The 22,960-nt window shown below is 39.8% G+C and overlaps 1 protein-coding gene across 1 annotated transcript in view; it reads right to left on the bottom strand.

Moving 5' to 3' along the window:
- LOC139388250 (V-set and immunoglobulin domain-containing protein 10-like 2) overlaps positions 1 to 22,960 on the bottom strand; it is a 168,020-nt gene that overhangs the window by 98,364 nt on the left and 46,696 nt on the right. The gene's annotated exons all lie outside the window — the stretch shown is intronic.

Genomic DNA, 22,960 nt, shown 5'->3' with positions numbered 1-22,960 from the left:
TTTGAACACTACCAACAAAAGGAGCTGATCAAAAGCAGAGGAAGGGAGCTTCACGGTCTCAATGACCAATTTCCAAGGGAGATAAACAAAAGTCGTAAGAGACTATATCCGGTACAAAGACAACAAAGGACGGATGGTAGACGTGCCTTTATCATTGTGGAGAAACTCTTTATAGATGGAGAGCTATTCCGAGACACCTCCATAACACCGTGGCTGTACTAAATTATACAGGGAATTTAAATTTCAGGTTACCAAAAAAAGAAGGTATGGGAACTGTTTAAAATATCTGAACATTATGAAGTGGATATGAACACACGTACTCAATTACATTCTTGCTGACACATATACTAATACATACACATACACACACCTGATCTCGCTCTCCTCTCTCACTCTCACTCTCTCTTTTTCTCTTTTCTCTTCTCTTCTCTCCCTCTCTCTTTATTGTCGAGAATTGTTTTATAATTTAATGTGTTTATTATTTGTCTATCTTTTTGATGTATTTGTCTACAAGTTTATATATGTTTACAACAAGCAAGGGGAAGATATCAGAATAGGTGCATTGGGGAATAATAACATATTGTACGGGATACATTTGTACTGTAGTGAAGACGTCTCTAGAGTAATGCAAGGTCTCTTTCATGATCATGTGAAATGTCAATTGCTATGGAAATGCTGGGATGTGTTTTTCAATTATGTTAAAGTTATTATGATGCAACTATGATGGTGATACGATATGGATTACAATTATCATCATGAATATCAAGGCTATACGCACTACATGTCACACACATAGACACTCAACCATGCAAATTGGCAGAGTTATTATTTATTTGGACATCACAGATTATCGTCTTACTCTTATACAGACATCGTACACACTCTCACTATATCACATCCAATATCATACACATCAACCTACTCAGATTTGCTACACACATAATATCTTGTCTCAATTTTCTAACATCTGTGGCATTGTCTCACAGGCAAAAAGGCAAGGGAATAAAACAAATATTGCTATAACCTATTTCTTGAATTCTAAATATCAGACATTTGAAAGCTCTAGTTTTGACCTTCATAATACCTCTGATGACAGTGACTTTACAAGCACTAACTATGGTCAATTTAGACTGAGAATACAGTGCCTTGCGAAAGTATTCGGCCCCCTTGAACTTTGCGACCTTTTGCCACATTTCAGGCTTCAAACATAAAGATATAAAACTGTATTTTTTTGTGAAGAATCAACAACAAGTGGGACACAATCATGAAGTGGAACGACATTTATTGGATATTTCAAACTTTTTTAACAAATCAAAAACTGAAAAATTGGGCGTGCAAAATTATTATTGCACTGTAGTATCTAGTTACGGTAAGGGGTGATAGTAAGGGTTACGGTAAGGGGTATAGCCAGCTATAATTGTAATGGTTAGCAGATTATAAAAAAAGAAGATCCGTCTTTACATGGCTAAAAGAAAAGGAATATAACATATACTGTTTACAGGAAACTCACTTGCGTGGAAAAGGGAAAGGGAATGGGGTGGTGAAATAATTTGATGTCATTGACAAAGGAACTCAAAGGGTGTGATGATATTAATTAACAAAAATGTTGATCTGAATGTGCAAATAGTGAGGAATGATTCGCAAGAAAGGTGGATCCTTTTGAATATGAAAGTGGATGAAAAAGAGATTTAGCTCATTAATTTATATGGTCCAAACAAGGATGATACACACTTCTTTGAAAACATTTATACAAATTTATTGAACTTACAGGCAACAAATGATCTAATCATTATGGTAGGAGACTATAACACAGTGTTAAATACCTCAATGGACCGTAAAGGTAATCACTCTACAAACTATCATCACCGTGCCCTTAAGGAAATCACAAACATTATGGACACATTAGAAATAGTGGATATTTGGAGACTAAAAAACCTCGACCTAGTGAGATATACATGGAGGAGACTTAATCAAGCTAGTCGTCTTGACTACTTTCTTGTCTCTTTCTCTCTTGCATCAAAGGTTAAAAAGGTTTTAATAGGAGACCGAATGCGATCAGATCATCATCTAATTGGCATTCACATAACTCTTATACATTTTCCATGTGGATGGGGATATTGGAAATATAATCAAAGTTTACTGGAGGACAACTTATTTTTAACTAAAACAAAATAATGTATAATTTAATTTTTCCAGTATAATGTAAGTTCAGCAAATCTCCTTATTGTTTGGGATACCTTTAAATGTACCTTCAGGGGTCATTCACTTTATTATTAATCAATAAAAGAAAAGCCATTTCTGGCTGAAGAGACAAGACTAACAAGGGAAATCCATGAACTAATAGTACAGGTAGATAGCAATAAAAACGATACTACAGAGATACAAAATAAATTAGGAGAAAAACCCCCAAAAATTGAGGAACTTATTCTAGAACGATCTAATTACAAAAATAAAGCTAATTATTTTAGGCAGATGTTCTCTTTTCCGTTTCATCCTTTCCCACTGAATGAAGATTATGGTAAGGAATTCTTTCCAAATAATATAAAAAATGGAAAATTAACAAATGTACAGAAAGATCAGTGCAAAGGCCAAATTACAGAGGAAGAACTTTCTGAGGCTATTAAATCCTTTCAGTCTGAATAACCCCAGGGCTTGATGGCATACCGGTAGAGGTATAGCAAGTATTTTTTTAAACACTAAAAGCTCCATTGTTAGATTGTTTTATCTACACTTATAGAAATAGTAGTCTGTCAGGTACTCAGCAGGAAGGTCTGATTTCTCTGTCATTAAAACAAGACCTAGATGGCAAATATAAAGACCCAGTCTATCTAAAAAACTGGAGGCCCCTTCAATGATGTGATGCAAAAATATTAGCAAAATGATAGCACTCAGAATTAAAAGGGTTTTGTCAGGTATTGTTCATCCTGATCAGACAGGTTTTTTTACATGGACGATACATTGGAGATAATATACGACAACTACTATAAATAATAGAACATCATGAAACATATAAGAAGTCAGGAATGGTATTTATGGCGAATTTTGAAAAGGCATTTGATAAAGTAAGACTGGATTTTGTTTATAAATGCCTGGATTTTCAATTTCGGTAATTCTCTTATAAAATGGGTAAAAAATAATTTATAGCAACCCCAGGTGTAAAATAGTAAACAACGGCTACTTCTCAGAGAGTTGTGAATTGTCAAGAGGAGTTAAACAAGCGTGTCCGCTGTCACCATATCCATATCTATTCGTTATGGCTTGGATTAGAAATCCAAGGCTGGGGCATCCCAGGCGCAGTGGTCTAGGGCACTGCATCGCAGTGCTAGCTGTGCCACCAGAGACTCTGGGTTCGCGCCCAGGCTCTGTCGCAGCCGGCCGCGACTGGGAGGTCTGTTGGGTTAGGGAGGGCTTGGCCGGTAGGGATATCCTTGTCTCATCGCGCACCAGCGACTCCTGTGGCGGGCTGGGCGCAGTGCACGCTAACCAAGGTCGCCAGGTGCGCTGTGCGGCTGGCTTCCGGGTTGGATGCACGCTGTGTTAAGAAGCAGTGCGGCTTGGTTGTGTTTCGGAGGACACATTACTTTTATTAGTAACTACTAATAATTGGATACTACGAAATTGGGGAGAAAAAGGGGGTCAAAAAATGGCTTAAAAACAAATGACTCAAGTTTTATATTAAGTACGCGAGCCAGATCCCTGCAATGTCTCATCAAAGATGTAGATAACTTTTCTGTACTCTCTGGACTAAAACCTTAAAAAATACAACTTTTACATTACCCTGCAGTTTACCTATGAAATGGGCTGATGGTGAAGTAGATATACTCGGTATTCATATCAGAAAATATATAAATAAACTCTCCACAATGAATTTAATTCGAAAACTTGTAGAAATAGACAAGATCCTGCAACCATAGAGAAGGAAATACCTGTCTATTTATGGAAAAATTGCCCTGATTAAATCCTTAGTCATATCTCAGTTTACGCAGTTACTTACGGCGCTGCCTACTCCTGATGATTCTTTTTACAAATCATATGAGCAAAAAATATTTTGCTTTATCTGGGACGCTTTACCAAACAAAATAAAACGTGCCTATATATACAATGAATATGAATTGGGTGGGTTGAGATGATTAAATATAAAAGCACTAAACCTCTCTAAAAGCTTCACTCATTCAAAAGTTTTATTTGAACCCTAAATAGTTCTCAAGTAGATTACTAAGAAAAGCTCATCCATTGTTTAAAAATGGCCATTTTGACTTTGTGCAGATTGCCATGTCTCATTTTCGATTAATTGAAAATAATACTTTTTTCAAAGTATCTCTCTTTTTCAAACAAGCATTGCTTGAATACAATTTAAATTTCATCCCCCTGAAAAGATTGAACAAATATTACAACAAATATTATGGCTGAACTCAAATATGCTGGTTGATAAAATACCTGTATTTATGGGAAAGATGTTTGAAAAGGGTATTTTGTTCTTAAATTATATTGTAAATTGGAATAGTAGAGTTATGTCGTTCATGGAGTTATTAGAATTGTACGGAAAGGTCTGCTCAATCCAAGAGTACAACCAATTGATTACAGCATTGCCCCCAAAAATGGAGTAGGCGGGTGGCAGCGGGAGGAGGTACGGAACTGGTCTGTCTGCCCAATATAAAGGATCAAAACTGGCGGAGGAATAAAAATAGCATTAATAGGAAAGTATACCAGTTTCATTTGAGGACCAGGATATTGACAACTGTGCCATACAGATTGCAAAAAAATAGATTTTTGATGTACTGATTCCATGGTACAGGGTAGAGTGTATGAGTTGATGTATAAAACAAGGCAAGATTCAAGACTGTGCTTTTCAGCTAAAATTATTATATAGAATTCTTGCCACCAACAAAATGTTGATGTTTGGGCCATAAAATCATCGAAGCTCTGCAGGTTTTGTTGTGAGGATGCAGAATCAATAGACCATTTATTTTGGTATTGCCCTCAGGTAGCCTGTTTCTTGTCTCAGGTTTAGACAAGGTTTAGACAAGTGTCCGGTGTGTGTCCGGCGCCGACAGAGATGGCCGCCTCGCTTCGCGTTCCTAGGAAACTATGCAGTTTTTTGTTTTTTTACGTGTCATTTCTTACATTGGTACCCCAGGTCATCTTAGGTTTCATTACATACAGTCGAGAAGAACTACTGAACATAAGAGCAGCGTCAACTCACTATCAGTACGACCAAGAATATGACTTTCGCGAAGCGGATCCTGTGTTCTGCCTTCCACCCAGGACAACGGAATGGATCCCAGCCGGAGACGCAAAAAAACGACTTCGTAAAAGGGGAAAACGAAGCGGTCTTCTGGTCAGACTCCGGAGACGGGCACATCGCGCACCACTCCCTAGCATTCTTCTCGCCAATGTCCAGTCTCTTGACAACAAGGTTGATGAAATCCGAGCAAGGGTAGCATTCCAGAGGGACATCAGAGACTGTAACGTTCCTTGCTTCACGGAAACATGGCTCACTGGAGAGACGCTATCGGAGTCGGTGCAGCCAGCTGGTTTCTCCATGCATCGCGCCGACAGAAACAAACATCTTTCTGGCAAGAAGAGGGGCGGGGGCGTATGCTTCATGGTTAACGTGACGTGGTGTGGCCACAACAACATACAGGAACTCAAGTCCTTCTGTTCACCTGATTTAGAATTCCTCACAATCAAATGTCGACTGCATTATCTACCAAGGGAATTCTCTTCGATTATAATCACAGCCGTAGATATTCCCCCCCAAGCAGACACATCGATGGCTCTGAACGAACTTTATTTGACTCTTTGCAAACTGGAATCCATATATCCGGAGGCTGCATTCATTGTAGCTGGGGATTTTAACAAGGCTAATCTGAAAACAAGACTCCCTAAATTGTATCAGCATATCGATTGCGCAACCAGGGCTGGAAAAACCTTGGATCATTGCTATTCTAACTTCTGCGACGCATATAAGGCCCTGCCCCGCTCTCCTTTTGGAAAAGCTGACCACGACTCCATTTTGTTGATCCCTGCCTACAGACAGAAACTAAAACAAGAAGCTCCCGCGCTGAGGTCTGTTCAACGCTGGTCCGACCAATCTGATTCCACACTCCAAGACTGCTTCCATCACGTGGACTGGGATATGTTTCGTATTGCGTCAGACAACAACATTGACAAATACGCTGATTCGGTGAGCGAGTTCATTAGAACGTGCGTTGAAGATGTCGTTCCCATAGCAACGATTAAAACATTCCCAAATCAGAAACCGTGGATTGATGGCAGCATTCGCGTGAAACTGAAAGCGTGAACCACTGCTTTTAATCAGGGCAAGGTGACCGGAAACATGACCGACTACAAACAGTGTAACTATTCCCTCCGCAAGGCAATCAAACAAGCTAAGCGTCAGTATAGAGACAAAGTAGAATCTCAATTCAACGGCTCAGACACAAGAGGCATGTGGTAGGGTCTACAGTTAATCACGGATTACAAAAAGAAAACCAGCCCCGTCACGGACCAGGATGTCTTGCTCCCAGGCAGACTAAATAACTTTTTTGCCCACTTTGAGGACAATACAGTGCCACTGACACGGCCCGCAACTAAAACATGCGGACTCTCCTTCACTGCAGCCGACGTGAGGAAAACATTTAAATGTGTCAAACCTCGAAAGGCTGCAGGCCCAGACGGCATCCCCAGCCGCGCCCTCAGAGCATGCACTCACTTCCGTCATCATGAAGTGCTTTGAGAGACTAGTCAAGGACCATATCACCTCCACCCTACCTGACACCATATATGGAGGAACATAAATACTGTAACACAAAAGAGAGATACACTTATAGAGTGCATTTGCCATTCTGGTAAAATATATTGTCTATTGTATAGGAGAGGAGAACAGAGGAGGCCATAGATGTATAGTCTGCTGATCTTAGACAACCACATGAAGAGAAGGAGACACATAGGCACCTAGGACAGCTGGACATACAAAGGTCAGAGGGATATACAAAGGAGGGGGTCAGCCAAATGACCAACTGATGGATTATAGACATAACTCACATATTCTTAGGACATGGAGATGCTGAAGGAATGACAGGGGAGACACATAGTCTGCTGATCCGAGATAAAGAACGCATTAAGCTAAATGCAGGGACAAAGCAAGCCTAGAAAATAGAGGAATGTATAGTATTTTTAGTATAGCTGAGCACGCTAAAAACAGAGGAGACACATAGTCTGCTGACCCTAGATAACACACAAACAGGAGAACGCATTAAGCTGAGTGCAGGGAAAAAGCAAGGGTCTTGTCATCATTATAATCTGAAGGAAAGCAGATATGGGCGTTATTGGGCTGAACAAGCAGGATGCACGGATTGGGATGTAACTTCATTTGCATGTGGGATGGACTCATATGTTGTATGTGTATAAATCAGAGCGAGTGCTCTGAAAAAGTGTGTGTGTTCCGCGGACCACTCCGGCTTGCGATACTTTTGTATTAAAAGTCTATTATTGAATTCACCAGTTCTTGCAAGTGTCATATTTTGAAATGATTAGCCACGACAGAACTTGGCGAGCATGCCAGGAGTGACAGGGACTGAGACGCTCTTGGCTGAGGGTGGGTTCTTTGGACAATCTTGCAAACAAAAGTGGCCACACAACTATAAAAAAGGTAAGCTTGTTCTTACGTGGTTGAAATGTTTGTATAGATTGCTTCAGAGATCCTGTCTCAGCGAGAGGGGCGTCACGTAGGTCTCTCTTTAAAATTTCCTAAAAACCCAGTAAATGTTGAAGAAGTTTTGAATTCAATGAATTGCATGCATGTGTGTAAGCTTGGGAATTGTATAGCAAATACGAATGTGCATGCATGTCTAGTGAGTAAGTAAGCGGGGGCTGTGAACTTCGCTGGTGTCGGGTGTGTGATTCGGCATGTTCGGGCGCAGGGCTACAGCTACCTGCTTATATGGTTAGAAAATAAATAAGTAGTTAGATAAATATTCATGGCTACCGCTTCAAAGAAGAGGACTGAACGGATGAGTATTTAGTAAATAAATACTCATGGCTACCGCTCTGAAAGGGAGGACTGAACGGGTGAATATGAAGAAAACAGGAAGAACGCTGGCCTGATTGTGCGACGTTCAACTGCAAAAAGAAATCCTGCGAATATAAAACGCTCCGCCTAGCTAAACGGGGGTTCATAAATCAGTAGGTCACGCCACGATATTGCTCTAACGTAGAATAAAGATCAGTACGGGGTGGATGAATAAGATATGAAGACAAGCTGATCCGATTAGACAGTAGTCTCGTCATATCATAGAAATCCTATCAGTCTAGGCTTATGTTGTGGAAGTGTATTAAGTCGATAAAGAAAGACTGTGGGTCGTTTTCAGGTAAAAACGAAGGGTATGCGTGAAAAATCCTATAGGATAATACCAGCTTATGTAGAGGAAGTGAATTAAGTTAGGTAAGAAACTATAGTTCGTTTTTAGGTAAAACGAAGGGTGTATGTGAAACGAATGTGAATAAAGAAATTGAACGAATGAAAATAAACGCATGAATGACAATTATTTGTGATGAATGAGCAGATTAGAAAAAAGAGGAAGAACAGGTTGTGTGTGTTTAGACAGAACGTCCAGAAGAGGGAGCGCGCAGCCCTCCTGTGACAGAGTATAAAGTTGAAGAAGGGTGCCTTCTTCTTCTTCTGGCTGGCCAAAAGTGATCCTCTATCAGTTTAATACATTTACAGAGTGATCCCTATCATAGTTTAACTACTATTAGGCAGAAGGAACGAAATTAAGGAACATCAAAGTAAAATAAGTTATAAGCAAAGATAAAAACACAGTGATATTTGAGGTGCTGTTCTAGAATAAGACATTAAGGCTTCTGTAGTATTCAGTAATACAGTTGTAGACATTATAGAGTAGGTTTTAATAGGAGGTATTAAGTGATGTGACTAATAAATTATTATTTGGGAAAGTAGGGTAGCTCTACCTTGGAAAATAGTAAATAAAGTGTATAATGCGATGGGAGTGTTTAGGAAAAATAAATAGTGGCATGGAAACAAATGGACTGTTTCTCCCTGGAATATAGAGATAGCGAAATTTAATAAAGCCATAGAGTCACTGAAAGAAGCGCACGTTAATTCTACCAATTCGGCTTGAATATGAAAGAGCAAACCGTATAATGTAGGGCAACATTACCCGGTAAACAGGATAAATAAAATAATGAATTGGAACAATCACATAAAACCATAACAAGAAGCTTAACTTACCAGCATTTTTAATGATAATTAACATTCTATCATCAGAAATACATTACGATGGGGGACAGATATGATTCTGCTTGCCATCGCAGACGTGCGAGTGGTTTGCAGAGCTATAGAAAATATCTAAGCGTAAGAAGTGTAGATCAGGGCTAACAAGTGTGGGGGAAAGTGAGTGTGGGATGACACTGGAGCTTGGTGCGGTGGCGGAGAATGCCGATGTACAGGAGTTTGTACCCTTTTCAAAAGAGCAACAACTAATCGTTTTAAGGTTAGTATGAATGGAATTTTCACCAAGCGGTGTATAGTCTCTGATTGATTAATAAGTGGTTCATAGAGAGTACAGTTTATATGTGATGAAATACGTACTAGATCACGTTTTACCTAACTTCTAGTAAGGTACCGATGTAATTTACAAATAGCCCCACTTGGAGTCGTTTTGCATTGAAACGGCGGTTTCAGTGGTGATAAAATGCGTGGAGAAGTTGTTGTTAGCGTCAAAAGACGGAGAATGGACGTATATGAGAAATCACAAACGCTGCAGAATTAGTTGGAAGAAAGGCAAATTGTAATATATGGGTGTTTTCAATTTCTAAGGGTAAGATACCGATAACCGACCAGGAGGAAACTGTGCGTTCTGTGCATGGCTGAAGCTTTTATCGCATGCTCAGGAAAAGTAAGGGGATTTTAGTATGTGTAATACTGCTGGCTTGCTGATTTAGAGGGTGGCATGGTGAATGTTAACGAAATGTGCATTTATTTTCCAGAAAAAAAGGGGTTGCATTTTCTCTGGTCAAAATGACATTGGAGGCTGTGGTACTGAGGAAAGCAGTTGGAGATATTTTGGCCACTTTAAAAAAGTCTTAGTGTCTGGATGGGGCTATGACTGGAGTTCCGGATAAGTGAGGCCGGCTCATGTGTATTCTTGGCCTATATGCGATAGTGTATATCCTTTGGAAGGGTTTTTTCGGTTCAGTTTCAGATTGGGTATGCAGAAGGATGGAAATGTTTTTGAAAATGTATTTAAGTTGTTTCTGAAGAGAAGAGAGTGGAAACATTTTAATGGTGTCAAATGCCCTGAACCCTAAGAATTTCCCGTGAAGACTGATCAACTTCACTAGAAATTGTTGGAACAGGTGGGATTTAATTATAAAATGATTGAGAAACACCAGTCTCTATTCAAAGTGTACCATCACTTTGAAATTCTATTATTTCTTGAATTTACTAGTTATTCAAATAGGTTTATTTTTATTTAACATGGGTTCATAGGAGAGATCCCTGGGGTTATGGTCTTTGGGTAAATACAACATGTGCTTTGTTCATTCTACATATAAAATATAAAATGGAAATATATGTTAACAAGGGATAACAGTTACTCCAAATAGTTTATTGGAGTGGGGGTTTCTGCAAGGGTTATGTTGATAACGACATAATCTGTAACTCATCTGAGAGATTGCCAGTAGAATAAGGGAGTTATCATGGAAATGTGATGTCAGAATGCATTAATGCTTGGGAGAGATTATCACCACAACAAGTGTGTGTGAAACTCAAACCCACCCTACTGGCTGAATAGTGAGGGGTAACTGTGTCTGATGACCTGTGAACTGTATCTGGAATGATATGTGTCTGGAGAAGAAAGACTAAAGGGGATTGGGGTAATGACCTTTTATTACCAGGCCACTCATGACAGAAAAACAGAGGCAAAAGGGCGCATGGTAAAATAGACATTACTGGTACTAAAAGTTTTTAGTATAATGTTAATTATTAAAGGGATGATGTATTGAATTGAGAAGGGCAAATTTGAGTTAAAGTAAACACTAAGGACTGTTATCCTGAATATTGGATTGGATAATTTATAAACAACATTTAGTTATGTTTTGAATATAGGACTGTTTAAATTTACTAGGCCTAGGGAAGCTCTGGAAACTAATCCTGAGACAGGTTGATTGACAGAACTTGCAGAATATTAGATTAAAGGTTTTTGTTTCTTTTATTTTACAATATCATTGTAATTGGAGTGATACATTGGAATGACATAAGTAATTGAATAAAAAGTATAGTCTGTTGTGTGATAACACCCAAGGATGAAGAAGAAAGAGACCAATATGGGCGTAGAATGAAACGGATGGACGTTTTCCTCAGGTTTAATTACATTACAAATAGTGGTAATTTATAGCAAATATGCAGTTATTACAATTTACTTTACTATTTTTCTTGTTTGGTCAATTTATTTTTTGTTTTGAGGAAAATAAGTGTATATTGTTCCTGAGGAGGGACTGATATAAATTGACTAAAAATGATTTGAGAATGTTTAAGTATGTATCAAACTATGGAAGGAAATTAGAAGTAGTGACTTATGTGTTATGAGTTAGAAAAACTGTAACTACATTGGGGGCTCATATATGAAGGTTATGGTAGCGGAGGGGTGTTATTTCTAGAAACAATGTATATTAATAGACAAGATAATTCACAGAAAAGGAAAGACAGTTGGTCTTGTAAAAATATAGGGATATAAAATATAGGGACAATTCTAAAAGTAAATAGAATATTACACATACCTAGATTAAGGTAAAAGTAATAAGTAGTGGCATTTGAACACTAGAGCAAAAGTTTAAGAAGCTTAGGACTTAGTTTTGTTAGGATTGGATATTCTTCCAACTGGAAGACACTTGACTGATTACATGTTATTCTTACAGCAGTTGCTGTAGGGACCATAATTTGGCTATCATTATGAATATTTTTGTGGCAAGAGGCCAGGTATTTGAGACAGAATGTTTACATAGGGCTGTTATTTAAAAATTAAGATTTAGTGATCCTGCTATAAGAAGAAACTCTGTTGTCAGGAAATAACCCATGTGTTAGTGTGTATGTCCCCAGGAAAAAACAGCACATAAGAGGCCAGATGGAAGGGCATGGGCTGAATTCTGGAGACTGAGTGTACATCAAGATACACCGGGCTGGGGATATACTTCTTACAGCACCTGCAGTGGTAAAGATCGTCATGTCTCTCTTTGGTGGGTGCATAAGTTTCACAAGAAGTAAGGTCCAGCTGAATAATGGGTGAGCTTGAAAACACCATGACAGAGGACGTGAAACAAAAGAGAGAGAGAGAGAGAGACTAGATTCCACTGTAGACATACTGGGTTGAGTTAGGGGTTACTTGTTTTATTTGTTAATGTATCATGTGAAAAAGGATAGATGTTAGGGTAGTTGTACTCTAAACAACATGTTGAAGGCTCGATGTGAAAGCCCATTCAGTGTTGAATTACTTCAAGAAGAAATAATGTTGACTAAGGTTATGCACATGCTTATCAGTTGAAATAGAGCAGATGGGGAACTAAGTAAAAAATGACATGATTTGGGAACACCTCTCAGAACCTGCGGCCGAAAGGGGAAGACTGGATGAAAGCACGAGGAAGCCAATTAGGGCCTCCATTTTTGTGGAATCCGGCAGAAAAGTATCCTGGAGGCATAGAGTCAGGTGAAGAGAGAGTGGGAATTGTCATGGTCTCAGATTTAAGTATTCATGAATACAGTCATGCATAACACATAACATCGTCAATACTGTTATGTTTTGTCCTTTGTTTTCCAAGTCTTATGTTTAGGAAACCAGATGGAGAAGGGTTCGCCAGCTTCAGCTGGAATGTCAGTTTGTGTGATGAGTGATGGAAGTAAGAGAATGTATGGAGTAATTGTAGAACAGAGGCCATAAGTCTCTAAGTATGAATGCCCCACAGAAAGAAGGCAGAAACCTGAACCAGGACGAGAGGTTCCACATCTGATGATCCAAAGGGACCAGAAGGACCTCTCCCAGTGATACCAGGAGATCTAGTCTACGTTCGAGTGTTCCGAAGGAAGTGGGATCAGCCGAGGAGAGAAGGACCCTACGAGGTGGCAACAGCCACAAACACGGCCGTCCAAGTGAAAGGAAGCAAGACGTGGTATCATCTAAACCATTGCACCCGAGTCCCGACGGAGAGAAGGATACAACCCTACAGAGATGAGGACACAGAGGATGCTGATTCACCAGAGGGGAGCCCGGAGGGAGCAGGAGCAGCGGAAACGATCAAAGCGCCAGGGAGGAATCAAGAAAATGGCAGACCAGATACAAGCCAAGATACAACGAGTGCATTAACTAACGCACTCAGAAGAAGCACCAGGGGAAAAGAGGCTGAAAAGAAAAGAGACAAACAACCAAAGTTTCCTCCAGTATGGCCAGAAAGCCCAGAAGTGGGGGGGATAACATGTCTGCTACTCCTGATGATATACAGTGCCTTGCGAAAGTATTCGGCCCCCTTGAACTTTGCGACCTTTTGCCACATTTCAGGCTTCAAACATAAAGATATAAAACTGTATTTTTGTGAAGAATCAACAACAAGTGGGACACAATCATGAAGTGGAACGACATTTATTGGATATTTCAAACTTTTTTAACAAATCAAAAACTGAAAAATTGGGCGTGCAAAATTTCAGCTCTTGAATTGTCTCCTTAAAACCTCTTTATCCTACCCCCTCCTTTTTCGAACATTCTGTTAAAAATCGCGCAACATTTCAGCGTCCTGCTACTCATGCCAGGAATATAGTATATGCATATGATTAGTATGTGTGGATAGAAAACACTCTGAAGTTTCTAAAACTGGTTAAATCACGGCTGTGACTATAACAGAGCGTGTGTTTCATCGAAAAGCGCAAGAAAAACTGGTCACTGAAATCTGAAAAAAGGATCCATGCGCCCCTTTCATGGATTATTTAAAGGAAACCAAATTTAATATGGAGACGGATGCAATTCCTACAGCTTCCACACGATGTCGCCGAAAACGTCATTTTCATTGACAAAAATCCTTTGAGACATTACCAATAGATCCGTGATTCCATCCAGCCTACCTCAATCGATTTTGGAAGATTGAAAAATGGACAAATGTTTTCTTTTGAAGCTGCTATTGAATACAGATCGCCCAGTGATCAATTTGATCGCTTATTAACGTTTACAAATACCTAAAGTTGGGTTATAAAAGTAGGTTGAAGTGTTTTGTCAAAGAATATAGGCAACTTATATAATTTTTAAACATGACGTTGCGTGTTGGAAGAGAGCTTTTTTCGTGATGCAGACAGGCTATACAAATGGATATTTTGGGCATTCATGGACGGATTTAATCGGGAAAAAGACCAATTTGTGATGTTTATGGGACATATAGGAGTGCCAACAAAGAATATTATCAAAGGTAATGAATGTTTTATATTTTATTTCTGCGTTTTTGTGTAGCGCCGGCTACGCTAATTCTTTTGTTTACGTCGCCTTCAGGCATTTTGGGGTGTTGCATGCTATCAGATAATAGCTTCTCATGCTTTCGCCGAAAAGCATTTTAAAAATCTGACTTGTTGGCTAGATTCACAACGAGTGTAGCTTTAATTCAATACCCTACATGTATATTTTAATGAACGTTTGAGTTTTAACGAGTACATTTAGCATTTAGCGTAGCGCATTTGCATTTCCAGGTGCCTACTTGAGACGTCTGCGTCTCAAGTAGGAGCAAGAAGTTTTAACAGACACTTGAAGTTAGAACCACAGAAGAACAATGACATTGACATAACAGAAGTAACAGTGAACACTAGTAAAGTAACAACAGACTCACGCACAATCAAGATGTAGGGTGGAAACAGGAAGAGAAGAAAGACTGACAAGGTTAGAATCTCTGTTCCACCTCAACACATAACTGAAACAGGAGAACAGAAGACAAAAGGATCAAACCCTTACTGGAGATTGCATTCGGTGGATGGACACATCATCAAACGAAGGGAGAAGTCATTTGGGACTCAAAAGGATGTGACCTGACGTTAACCAAAGAAGTAGACGAGTGGGTGCTCACCATTAATCAGATTGAACCAGTTGAAGGTGAAGAATTAATAGTTGAAAATAACGAGAACAAGATTGACCGAAGGGAGTAGCTCCTCAGTCATTAGAATTGGTCTTACGCCAATACCTAAACAGGAAGAGCCTGTGGTAGCTAGAAAGCATCAGAACCAGGAGGGTTCTTTACTGACATTTTGAACTTTTTGACAAACTCTAATGATATACCTCAAGACAAGAACATTGTAAAAACGACATCTATCTCAGAATCTGAACCACTCAAGGACACCACACGAGAAGAAGTAGTGAAGAATGAGTGGTACGAATGGGCTAAGTATACAGCAGAAATAAACATAGGATGGACAATTGTATTTTGTGTAGAACATCACCTTTGTCTGATCTTTTGATAGTTCCTGAACCAGCATCATTTAAAAACTGCAAATTGGAAAAATGATCATTGTACCCAGACAAAATATTTTATTCCCTTGTGTGACATAGAATGTAGGATTGCTCGAGGGAGCACTAGAGGCAGAACCATATTAAATGAGACTGGGTTGGGAGACAAGGATTGTGCTGCCTATGACATTAGAACTGAATTAAATGGACCTCAATTAGACAAAAGTACTGTGGTTAAAGGAAAATATGAATGTTTTTACAGCCATAACACCGAAGGAATTGATGTAGGAAACACCACTGTAGAATGTGATACTATTTGGGTACTAGAGACGGCAGGGGTTCGTAGAAATAAAGATAAAGGGTTGATAATGCATAGAAAAGGGGTGTGTGGTACAATAAATCAGGTTGCGCCATCTCTTATTATGCTAAAAAATCCGGACAGAGGTGTTGCGGATAGTTTCTGGATGTGTGGGAAAAACAAACTGTTGAATGTACTGCCAGATGGATGGACTAGTCTTCGTGCCTTAGTTAGAGCAATTCAACAGGTTACCATTATTAAGTCACCCCATGATGACAATGTTAACTCTAGAGTTAAGAGGGCGTATGAGAAAGACCCTGAGGTATACCTTGATGCATTTGGACAGCCTAGAGGGGTACCTCGGGAGTTCAAGGCAAGAGATGAAGCTAAATCTGGATTTGAATCTATATTTTTGTGGATAACACCAAATAAGAACTTAGAGTGGATTAATTACATATACTATAACCAACAGAGATTCATTAACTATAATGACTCGGCTCTAACGGCGTTGGGGGAACAGGTACAGGCTACCAGTAAAATGTCTTGGCAAAATAGGCTCTCAATTGGCTTTTGGCAGAGAAGGGTGGAGTTTGTGTTATGTTCGGGGATGATTGTTGCACCTTTATTCCCAATAACACTGCGCCTAATGGATCCTTTGCAATCGCTATGGCTAAACTTAAAGGTTTACGAGCAGAGGTTAAGGCAAATGCTGGGGTTGACTCTCATGTTTGGGATTGGTTGGACTTGGGAAAATGGGGAGCTATGTTTGCTAGGATGGCCATTATGCTGGGCGGGGGGTTATTGGCTCTGGGTATTGTATTTTGTTGTGTATTACCCTGGGTGAAATCACTTGTGATCCAGACAACGGTTAAACAGATGTTTGTAAGTAGAGCTGACCCTCCGGTGATAGTTAATCCTGTGCCGGGTAGCCCAGGCCAGTATACTGATGAAAATGGACAGTTATGCAATGCGGTTGGTGGACCCCTTGACTGCCCCTTTGGTAATCCAAACTGCCTGTATGGAGTGGTCCCTGGAGGTGGTTACGTTTGCCATAGTTTTCGTAAGGATGGTTTACCTGTATATGCTGTCATTCCAAATTCATAAGAAAGTCTACTGATACATATCCACAAAAAGGGTCATTTCCGTAGAAAGTACAAGAGGTGCTATGTAAGGTTTTAATATATCTACTTTTGCTCACGGCCTTGTGTTTTTGTCTGTTTTGTTGAATGTTTTTGATAGGTATATCAATGAATATGTCTGGTTTCTTTTAATTAAAAGTTTGTTTTTTCCTTCTAAATACCAGGTTAATTTTAAAAACATGTAGGTAACAGTGGGATATCCCGGTTACAAGTGTCTACGGACCATGTCCTGAATCTTCTAACAGAGGTTGGTATCGCTGGTATCACGTTTGTTGGAGAGGTGTCTGAGAGGGAGGATCATGTTGAAAGCTTAAATTTAGAATGATGTTGTGTCAATTTTATTTTGTAACTGCATGGAGGCCTTGTGTTTTCTCATATTCAATTTATTATTATACTCATTGCTTTATTATATATATATTTTTTTTCACGTAACTGAGATAACCTCAGGCAAGGCTTTGTACTTACATGCTCATGCTTCAACAAAATGTAATGTATTATTTTTTTGTTTCTATACCGAACTAGATCTTTTACTCTTATGAAATGCTAGAGATGTTTGGTCTAGTTAGGTTTTCTTTAAATGTTTTTAATTGGATCTTTTACCCCTATCTATGTTATTGTTTGGAGATGTTTGGTGTGGGTGATTAGTAAGCTTTATTTTTGTTAATCAACTGTTGGTATTATGTTCCATATATGTCCTTTTAGTTTTTGGTGCTTATTAAGCACCAGAGGAGGGTTATATGGGAGAAATTATGTACATATATGAGGAACATAAATACTGTAACACAAGAGAGAAATACACTTATAGAGTGCATTTGCCATTCTGGTAAAATACATTGTCTATTGTATAGGAGAGGAGAACAGAGGAGGCCATAGATGTATAGTCTGCTGATCTTAAACAACCACATGAAGAGAAGGCGACACATAGGCACCTAGGACAGCTGGACATACAAAGGTCAGAGGGATATACAAAGGAGGGGGTCAGCCAAATGACCAACTGATGGATTATATACATAACTCACATATTCTTAGGACATGGAGATGCTGAAGGAATGACAGGGGAGACACATAGTCTGCTGATCCGAGATAAAGAACGCATTAAGCTAAATGCAGGGACAAAGCAAGCCTAGAAAATAGAGGAATGTATAGTATTTTTAGTATAGCTGAGCACGCTAAAAACAGAGGAGACACATAGTCTGCTGACCCTAGATAACACACAAACAGGAGAACGCATTAAGCTGAGTGCAGGGAAAAAGCAAGGGTCTTGTCATCATTATAATCTGAAGGAAAGCAGATATGGGCGTTATTGGGCTGAACAAGCAGGATGCACGGATTGGGATGTAACTTCATTTGCATGTGGGATGGACTCATATGTTGTATGTGTATAAATCAGAGCGAGTGCTCTGAAAAAGTGTGTGTGTTCCGCGGACCACTCCGGCTTGCGATACTTTTGTATTAAAAGTCTATTATTGAATTCACCAGTTCTTGCAAGTGTCATGTTTTGAAATGATTAGCCATGACACACCCTAGACCCACTCCAATTTGCTTACTGCCCAAATAGGTCCACAGACGATGCAATCTCAACCACACTGCACACTGCCCTAACCCATCTGGACAAGAGGAATACCTATGTGAGAATGCTGTTCATCGACTATAGCTCGGCATTCAACACCATAGTGCCCTCCAAGCTTGTCATCAAGCTCGAGACCCTGGGTCTCGACCCTGCCCTGTGCAACTGGGTACTGGACTTCCTGACGGGCTGCCCCCAGGTGGTGAGGGTAGGCAACAACATCTCCACCCCGCTGATCCTCAACACTGGGGCCCCACAAGGGTGCGTCCTGAGCCCTCTCCTGTACTCCCTGTTCACCCACGACTGCGTGGCCACGCACGCCTCCAACTCAATCATCAAGTTTGCGGACGACACAACAGTGGTAGGCTTGATTACCAACAACGATGAGACGGCCTACAGGGAGGAGGTGAGGGCCCTCGGAGTGTGGTGTCAGGAAAATAACCTCACATTTAACGTCAACAAAACTAAGGAGATGATTTTGGACTTCAGGAAACAGCAGAGGGAACACCCCCATATCCACATCGATGGAACAGTAGTGGAGAGGGTAGTAAGTTTTAAGTTCCTCGGCGTACACATCACAGACAAACTGAATTGGTCCACCCACACAGACAGCATCGTGAAGAAGGCGCAGCAGCGCCTCTTCAACCTCAGGAGGCTGAAGAAATTCGGCTTGTCACCAAAAGCACTCACAAACTTGTACAGATGCACAATCGAGAGCATCCTGTCGGGCTGTATCACCGCCTGGTACGGCAACTGCTCCACCCACAACCGTAAGGCTCTCCAGAGGGTAGTGAGGTCTGCACAACGCATCACCGGGGGCAAACTACCTGCCCTCCAGGACACCTACACCACCCGATGTCACAGGAAGGCCATAAAGATCATCAAGGACAACAACCACCCGAGCCACTGCCTGTTCACCCCGCTATCATCCAGAAGGCGAGGTCAGTACAGGTGCATCAAAGCTAGGACCGAGACACTGAAAAACAGCTTCTATCTCAAGGCCATCAGACTGTTAAACAGCCACCACTAACATTGAGTGGCTGCTGCCAACACACTGACTCAACTCCAGCCACTTTAATAATGGGAATTGATGGGAAATGATGTAAAATATATCACTAGCCACTTTAAACAATGCTACCTAATATAATGTTTACATACCCTACATTATTCATCTCATATGTATTTGTATATACTGTACTCTATATCATCTACTGCATCTTTATGTAATACATGTATCACTAGCCACTTTAACTATGCCACTTTGTTTACATACTCATCTCATATGTATATACTGCACTCAATACCATCTACTGTATCTTGCCTATGCCGCTCTGTACCATCACTCATTCATATATCTTTATGTACATATTCTTTATCCCCTTACACTTGTGTCTATAAGGTAGTAGTTTTGGAATTGTTAGCTAGATTACTTGTTGGTTATTACTGCATTGTCGGAACTAGAAGCACAAGCATTTCGCTACACTCGCATTAACATCTGCTAAGCATGTGTATGTGACAAATCCATTTAATTTGATTTCATTTGATTTGGAATGTCTGAAAATGCATAGCATTCATCTAAAATTTACCCTAGAAATAGTACTGTTTACTAATATACTAATACTCTTAGTAAAAGTATTTATCTTCAACTCGCAATCTGTGGATTCAATTCGATTAGATTGATTGTAATTGTACATTAAACATCACAGTATTGTTGAATGATATGTGTTGCATAGAAACCCGAAGTGGGTGGCCAGCAGAGATAGATGGGATGGGTTGAGGAAAGCTGAGGGTTGGTATGTGGAATTGGAGACAAGTGGGAGTGGAGTTGCTGTGTGAGAGATAGAATGATGGTCAAATATAAAAGTAAAAAAATAAAAATCAAATAAAAAAGTCAAAATAAATCATAATAAAAAGTACATTTGAATGACACTAAGTGGCAGTGTTTTTCAACTAATGCCGGGTTTGCCTGAGGCTGTTACCGTGCAGGTGTTTGTACACATGCATATACATACAATCTCATTCAAATAAATACATACAAGAACACACACATACATGTAAAAGTGCCCGACATGCACACAAACATATACAGTTGGCAGTGCTGTTATGATTTTAGTTGTCCTTGATGTCCGTTGTTTTACATTTTTTATTATTATTATTATTATTATTTTTTGCATTGTTGTTTGCATTTCTGTTTTCTTCTGTCTTTTCCTTTTTTCTCTTTAGTTCATTCTCTTGGTTGTTAGTGCATTGCGGGGGTTCTTGGGGGTGGGGAATGGAATTCATTGTATTTTTTATTTAATTTTGTCTTCCTAGGGTGGGATGTGGGAGGGGTCTCGAATGGTTGAGGGACAGCTATTGAGGAACTGTGGGGGGGATCTTGGAGGGTTTGAGTTCATGTTTTTAAGCCTGGATGTAGCTCGGTCAACATGCCCTTGAGCAGGGCATTGACCCTGGATGCTTCTGTGTGTTGCTCTGAATGGGAATCTGTTGGAAGACTGGTATGATGTATTTATTGAGCGGCTTCACTGCAAGTATATTGTATGTTTCAAATGATTAGATCCGTGTCTTAAGTTTTGTGAGTTTGTAGAAAGAGATTTGGAAGTAAAAAAAAATAATTTGTACAGCTAAGGGCGCAGGACATTTTACTTCTGACTAATCAGTTCCCTCTGCCTAAACCACAGCTGCCTAACCATTGGCTGGATTATTCCGTCAATCAAATCTCAGGACGTAGCTACCCACATGAGCAAGAGTGTATGAGGTAAATGAAAAGAAAAACGATCTACTTGAAGGTAATCGTCTCATTTATCTATGTACATCGATTTTTTTTGGTGAAAAAGCATGACATTAGTTTTCTTATCATGTGAAAAATAATAGTTCATTTCAGATGAACTCCAGACCAGCCATTGCACTGACAACTCATGAGAGTTTCATCATAACACTTGATGGTTTTTGCGACTGCACTTGAAAAACGTTCAAAGTTCTTGAAATGTTTTGTATTAGCTGACCTTAATGTCTTAAAGTAATGGTGGACTGTCACTTCTCTTTGCTAATTTGAGCTGTTCTTGACAAAATATGGACTTGATCTTTTACCAAATAGGTCTATCTTCTGTATACCTTGTCACAACACAACTGATTGGCTCAAACACATTAAGAATGAAAGAAATTCCCCAAATTAACTTTTAAGAAGGCACACCTGTAAATTGAAATGCACTCCAGGTGACCTCATGAAGCTGGTTGAGAGAATGCCAATAGTGTGCAAAGCTGTCATCAAGGCAAAGGGTGGCTACTTGAAGAATCTCAAATATAAAATATATTTTGATTTGTTTAACACTTTTTGGTTACTACATGATTCCATATGTGTTATTTCATCGTTTTGATGTCTACACTATTATTCTACAATGTAGAAAATAGTAAAAATAAAGAAAAACCCTTGAATGAGTAGGTGTTCTAAAACTTTTGACCGGTAGTGTACATGAACATAAACATCCCCTTTTCAGGACCCTGTCTTTGAAGATAATTAATAAAAATCTAGATAACTTCACAGATATTTTATAGTAAAGGGTTAAAACACTGTTTCCATTGCTTGTTCAATGAACCATAAACAATTAGTGAACATGCACCTGTGGAACGGTCGTTAAGACACTAACAGCTTACAGACGGTAGGCAATTAAAGTCACAGTAATGAAAACTTAGGACACTAAAGAGGCCTTTCTACTGACTCTGAAAAACACCAAAAGAAAAATGCCCAGGGTCCCTGCTCATCTGTGTGAATGTGCCTTAGGCATGCTACAAGGAGGAATGAGGACTGCAGATGTGGCCAGGGCAATAAATTGCAATGTCCGTACTATGAGACGCCTAAGACAGAGCTACAGGGAGGCAGGACGGACAGCTGATCGTCCTCGCAGTGGCAGGCCATGTGTAACAACAACTGCACAGGATCGGTACATCTGAACATCACACCTGGGGACAGGAAAAGGATGGAAACAACAACTGCCCAAGTTACACCAGGAACGCACAATCTCTACATCAGTGCTCAGACTGTCCGCAATAGGCTGAGAGAGGCTGGCCTGAGGGCTTGTACGCCTGCTGTTATGCAGGTCAACAACGTCGCCTATGGGCACAAACCCACCGTTGCTGGACCAGACAAGACTGACAAAAAGTTATCTTCACTGACCTTAGTACTTAATGCAGCTGGTGGCCACACCAGATACTGACTGTTACTTTTGATTTTGACCCCCCCTTTGTTCAGGGACACATTATTCCATTTCTGTTAGTCACATGTCTGTGGAACTTGTTCAGTTTATGTCTCAGTTGTTGAATCTTGTTATGTTCATACAAATATTTACACATGTTAAGTTTGCTGAAAATAGACGCAGTTGACAGTGAGAGGACGTTTCTTTTTTTGCTGAGATTATTATCCACAATTACCTCGACTAACCGGTGCCCCCGCACATTTACTCTGTACCGG

The sequence above is a fragment of the Oncorhynchus clarkii genome, chromosome 29, assembly GCF_045791955.1.
Source record: "Oncorhynchus clarkii lewisi isolate Uvic-CL-2024 chromosome 29, UVic_Ocla_1.0, whole genome shotgun sequence".
Classification (NCBI taxonomy): Eukaryota; Metazoa; Chordata; class Actinopteri; order Salmoniformes; family Salmonidae; genus Oncorhynchus; species Oncorhynchus clarkii.
Note: the sequence above shows the minus strand (reverse complement) of the source record. Positions and strands in the feature narration are given on the sequence as shown.